Genomic DNA, 6,496 nt, shown 5'->3' with positions numbered 1-6,496 from the left:
CAATTCCTAGTATATCATAAGTAAAGGAAAATCATAACAAGAGAGAATTTTTTCATAAGTCATGCTCTCAATTCAATCATCAACCTTAAAACACATGTTTACATATATATATAATTTCAAATAAATTTGGGGGAAGGCCTAAAGACCAAACAATATCATCAAGGCTTCTAAAACATGTTTTTAATCATAAATCCAAAATCATTTTCTTAAAATCATGATTTCTAAACCCTTTGCATAACTAAAAGAAGATTTCTATGCCCATGAGATTTTAAGAAAACCCCACGTACCTTAAATTAGAAGCTTTTGAATGAACTCTAGCTTTTGGGATGCTACACGTACGATTGATGGGTGCTTCTTGTAGCCCTCGTAATGGGAATTCCGAATCTTGAAGAATTAAGGAGTGTTCTTGGTGATGTTGAGAGAAAATAATGTTATTTTGATGTTTGGAGGATTTAATCCCATGTTATGGCTGAATAGGGGGTGGAAAATACCACTTTTGCCCTTAAAAACGCGAAAACAGCACCTTGAAATTGGGTGCGTGCGTCGCACACTAATCGCGCGATGCTACTGTTTCAGTCACAAAAATGGCCATAACTTTTCGCTCGGGTATCGAATTTTGGCAAAATTGGTATCGTTGGAAAGCTAATCCGAAGAGATTTCATTTGATATATAGTATGCCGTCTAATTCGTTATATACAAAGAGTTATGGTCGATTGAAGTTGACCCAAGTTTCGACGCTCACTCAAACTCGAACGATAGGAAAGCTTTCAACTCGTCCTTGAGTTTGGGGACCTCTATGATCTCAATTCATGCTCAAATAGGTTCCCACACTACATAATTGATTAACACGCCAAATTTGCATAGGATTTATGGTTTTTGGATCATCTACGATAGACACGACGGTTTTCGTTCTAATCTGAAATGTGGGTTGTTAAAACTACGCTGAAGTTTCAATAGCTTTTGCCCATGAACGCAAGATCCCCGCTGTATATTCTCTTTTCCTTATCCACAATGTCATAAATTTTGCTTTATTAGTAATAGGACAATGAGGATTGAAGTAATGGTTCCGAAAGCGCTATGTGGATTTTCATTGAACTGTTCATTATGTTCTTCCGATGAATAATCATTGCATTAATACTTCTGATAGATATATCATCCAAATTATGCAGACAATTAGCTTTAGGTGATATACTCTAAATTACCTAATCATTGAATTCTTTTGCAGATCTTATCATGCTTGTCTAAGTGTAATTCTTGTCTAAAAAGTAGGTGAAATTACTAATTTGCAAAATAAGCTGGTATTTGCAAGTTCAGTAATAGTAGCTTGTATGTCTTTTCTTAAGCTATCGTGAGCTTCGGAAACATTTCCAGCACGCAAAAAAGTGAAGCTGAGGAACAAGGAGTAGCTTGCTTCTCATGGGAAGAGTTTGTTCAAACGGTAAAGGCAATATGTTGCTGATGCAGATGTCATATACAGTGATCTGCATTCTTATAACTAGTTATTCCTCCCTTCACATATGCCTTGTGTCACTCTATGTAGGGAAATTTGGATCACGAACTTCCTCAGAAAAGGAAGACTGATACAACAACAACAACAAACCCAGTGTATTCCCACTTAGTGGGGTCTGGGGGGTAAGATGTACGCAGTCCATACCTCTACCTCTGATGAAGTAGAAAGGCTGTTTCCGAAAGACCCCCGGCTCAAGTCACGAGATATCACACAAACACATAGTACAGCACAGAAGCAGATGACATAACATAGATACGGCACCCATAAGGCATATAAAACAGAGTAAAGCAGGAATGCAGGAATATAAAGCAGAGGAAAGCACACAGATTCGTAATAAACATGGAACACGGAACACGAAACACTGAATACGGAATCATAACAGGAATACACCCCCACCAATTAATTCCCTACACTAGCGACCCGAACTGGCCCTAATCCTCTGCCGTAATTCGCAACTTCCAGACCTTCCTATCTAGGGTCATGTCCTCGGTGAGCTGTAACTGTTCCATGTCCCGCCTAATCACCTCACCCCAGTACTTCTTCGGTCTACCCCTTCCCCGTCTAAAACCATCCAACGCTAGCCTCTCACACCTACGGACCGGGGCATCCATGCCCCTCCTCTTCACGTGTCCGAACCATCTCAATCGTGCTTCCCGCATCTTACACTCCACTGAAGTCACACCAACCTTCTCCCGGATAGTCTCATTCCGAACTCTATCCCCTCGGGTCAGTCCACACATCCAGCGCAACATCCGCATTTCTGCCACCTTCATTTTTTGGATGTGGGAGTTCTTAACTGACCAACACTCCGCTCCATACAGCAAGGCCGGACGGACTACCACCCTATAGAATTTGCCTTTAAGCTTGGGCGGCACCTTCTTATCATACAGCACCCCCGATGCGAGTTTCCACTTCATCCATCCCGCCCCAATACGGTGCGAGACATCCTCGTCAATCTCACCGTTACTCTGGATCACGGGCCCGAGATACTTGAACTTATCCCTCTTCCCTACCTCCTGTGCTCCTAGCGTCACTCCTACCTCATTCTCCCGCCTCACGTCATTAAACTTACATTCCACATACTCTGTCTTGGTTCTGCTCACCCTGAACCCTTTAGACTCCAGAGTTTGCCTCCACAACTCTAATTTGTCATTCACACCCCCTCGAGTCTCATCTATCAGGACTACATCGTCTGCAAAAAGCATACACCACGGCACCTCCCCTTGGATACGCTGCGTCAACACATCCATTACTAACGCAAACAAAAAGGGACTAAGAGTAGATCCCTGATGCAATCCTGTCAGGACAGTGAAATGCTCTGAGTCTCCTCCCGCCGTCCTCACCTGGGTTTTCGCTCCCTCATACATATCCTTAATTACTCTGATATATGCCTGCGGTACTCCACTCACCTCCAAGCATCTCCAAAGCACTTCCCTGGGGACTTTGTCGTACGCCTTTTCCAGGTCGATGAACACCATGTGCAGATCCTTCTTCCTCTCCCTATACTGCTCCACCAACCTCCGTACCAGGTGGATTGCCTCCGTCGTCGAGCGGCCGGGCAGAAAAGGAAGACTGATATTTGCTCAATTATGTACACTAGTGGAACTACTGGAGAACCAAAAGGTGTCGTTCTGACTAATGCTGCTTTCATGGGAGAAGTTCTGTCGATGGATCAAATTCTCGTTGAGACAGACAAAGAGGTAATCTTGAGTTATCCCTTCTGTTTGGCTGAATCAGATAACAACTTTCCTGCTGGTTAATATACTTCCGAACATATTCTATTAGCTCATAAGAGCTTAGTATGATCTCACTCCTATCAATTTGTGTCAATTTCAGGGAACGGGGGAGGATGTGTACTTTTCGTTCCTTCCACTAGCTCATATATTTGATCAAATAATGGAGACATATTACATATACAAGGGTGCTGCAATAGGATTTTGGCAAGGCCTAAGATACTAATATTCTTTCTGCAGTGAACTACTTATAGCTTTTTTTTAAACTATAAACTTGCTGTGCCTTCTAAGCCAATTGATTCAAATAGATGTTAGCATCTGAATAACAGGACATTAGATACTTGATTGAAGATCTTCTGGTGTTAAAGCCGACTATATTCTGTGGAGTTCCAAGAGTTTATGAAAGTATATACAGAGGTTCCTAATCTACTATTCAGTAAACAAAGTTTAGGCTTAATATTTGACATCAGTAAGTTTTTGGTTGTTTGCAATTCAGGTGTGATGGAAAAAATTGAAGCTGGAGGTACATTAAAGAAGCTGCTTTTCCAGTACGCATACAAATAGTACGTCCACGTATAACCTTTTTATACTTTAGATCAGCATCATTTGCATCTGGTTCCCTTCATTTCCATCATACATTTTACAGCAAATTAAGGAATATATAGGAAGGACTCAGACAAGATGAAGCAGCTCCTCGCTTTGACAGGCTTGTTTTTGACAAGGTTAGCTATTTGATTCCCAGCGTTTACCTGATTCATAATACGGTTAACCTTATGTATACTTACTCATTCCAGATCAAACTAGCATTTGGTGGACAAGTTCGTCTGATGCTTACTGGCGCTGCTCCTTTGCCCAAACATGTTAAAGAATTTCTAAGGGTGACATGTTGCTATTCTCTATCACAAGGATATGGTATGAATGTCGTCGTGTTTTCTTTTTCACTGTCTTTACATCTTTATCACCTATTTCTTTGCTTATTTTGACACTCTTCATTGTTAGGTCTTACTGAAAGTAGTGCAGGATGTTTCACATCCATAGCCAATGTACATTCCATGGTAGGAACTGTTGGTGTTCCAATGACAACAATTGAGGCAAGACTTGAGTCAGTACCAGAAATGGGATATGATGCTCTTGCAAGTGTGCCACGTGGTGAAATTTGCCTGAGGGGAAAAACCTTGTTTTCGGGGTACCATAAACGGGAAGATCTTACAAAATATGTACTTGTGGATGGATGGTTTCATACAGGTAAGAAAACAATAAAGCATTACCATACGAGAGTAACTTATGTCTGCTATAGGAGGAAGGAAATGTGGAGAAAGAACAATTCACCTTACTTATTCACAGTGCTGTCATGTTCATATGGTGGAACTAAGCACGCTTTGTTTTGACGGGATCTTCTATAGAAGTAGACACTATGGAAAAAGTTAAATATGAATAAAAGTTGCAGTGCAATTATCAATGATCCGATAGTTAACATCATTAAAATTTGAGCTGTTATAACACTGAGCATGAGGAAAAAATATCAGGTGACATTGGTGAGTGGCAGCCAGACGGAGCAATGAAAGTCATTGATCGAAAGAAGAATATATTCAAGCTGACTCAAGGGGAGTATGTTGCTGTAGAAAACATTGAAGGCGTATACTCCAGATGCCCTCTTGTTACATCAGTACGCCAAAATATTCCCCTTTTCCTTTATGCTAATTGGGCATTTTCAACATGGATTATCGTATGTTTTTTGTAATACCATGTCGATTTTTGCAATTTCCTTGTAACTCATCATCTGGTCCACAGATCTGGATATATGGAAACAGTTTTGAATCCTTTTTAGTGGCCGTGGTTGTTCCAGAAAGAAAGGCACTTGAAGACTGGGCCTCGAGTAATCAAGAAACTGGAGATTTTTCATCTCTATGCAATAAAACAAAGGAAAGAAAGTACATTTTGGATGAACTCAACAGCACTGCTAGGATACACCAAGTATATAATGTTCTAAATTTCAATTCCTCATTTCTTTCTATATTTCTTTCCAGTTCTTATTCTGATCTGAAAAATACTTCCACAGCTTCGAGGCTTTGAAATGTTAGGTGCTGTTCATTTGTAGCCAAATCCTTTTGACATCGAGAGAGAATTAGTTACCCCCACATTCAAACTCAGAAGGCCACAGCTGCTCAACATTTACAAGGTATACAACTTTGTTTTTTAAGCCAAAAGTTTATTCATTTGCTTCTTAAAACGACCGGCACCTTATCTTTCTCGCTGCTTATTCAGATAAAATCAATTATGTCAACAGTTCTAACCATCAAATCACAAATCTTTACCCACTACAATAGGAAAGTCACCCTTAATGAGCAGGTTTTGTCGTTATAGTGGATAAAGTTCAACGTCAAAAGATGAATATGTGAAATTATGAATGACCATATAGATGCGAAGATTTATAGCAAGTCACTTGATAGTGTTATATATTATGTTTGCAGGACATTGTCGATCAATTGTACAAAGAAGCAAAAGCCAAAACTGTAAGTGCCGATCTATTGGCAAGCTTCAACTGATTGTTTTGGAAGTTCAGTATGCTCATATCAAGTGCACATTACTCTTAATTATTACATTAAGAACCTGATACATCTGAAAGACCAGACATATGTACTGTCCCAATCATTTCCTTTATATTATGTAGATATGAACTCCATCATATTGTTAAAATTGGTCTTGGGCCTAACTCACACCCCAAAAGTTAGCTCATGAGGAGGAGGATTGCCCAAGCCTTATAAGGAGACCAGGACCTGGGGGATACTTAACACATATAATTACCAAGTAATGATAATTAGCATCTGGAACTGTAAAGATTTGTCTGCATAGGTTTCATTTTATTTGTAATGACCCGAAGGGTCATTTTCCATATTTACTTATCTTCACCGTTTGAGCTCCTCCATAGCTGCCCCAAGTCATTTATGACTTGCTGGGACTGAGGGTTCGGTTACCGGGCAGTTCGTTTAGTTTTTATAGTCAATTCCCTATTTAGAATTCTTCGTTGGTTCTAAAGGGCCATCGATCAAAAACTTCAGCGAAACGATCTCGGATGAAAATTTCAACTGCGCCAGCATATTCAAAATATCGATTTTAGTCTAGGTAGACCTTTGGTTCGGGTCCCAATGCACAGGAGCTCATTTCGACCTATTAGTTGGAAAGTCATAAAATAGAAACTATATATGTGGGCCCCACTTTTTGCCTAAACGACTTTGTATGGAAGTTTTGATGA

General features: G+C 40.1%; 1 pseudogene; it reads left to right on the top strand.

Annotated features, from left to right (window-relative positions):
- The first annotated feature begins 1,213 nt into the window (after positions 1 to 1,213).
- On the top strand, positions 1,214 to 5,789 carry LOC107879530 (annotated as a pseudogene).
- The last annotated feature ends 707 nt before the right edge of the window (positions 5,790 to 6,496 follow it).

The sequence above is a fragment of the Capsicum annuum genome, chromosome 8, assembly GCF_002878395.1.
Source record: "Capsicum annuum cultivar UCD-10X-F1 chromosome 8, UCD10Xv1.1, whole genome shotgun sequence".
Classification (NCBI taxonomy): Eukaryota; Viridiplantae; Streptophyta; class Magnoliopsida; order Solanales; family Solanaceae; genus Capsicum; species Capsicum annuum.
This window is presented reverse-complemented; position numbering and strand designations above follow the sequence as displayed.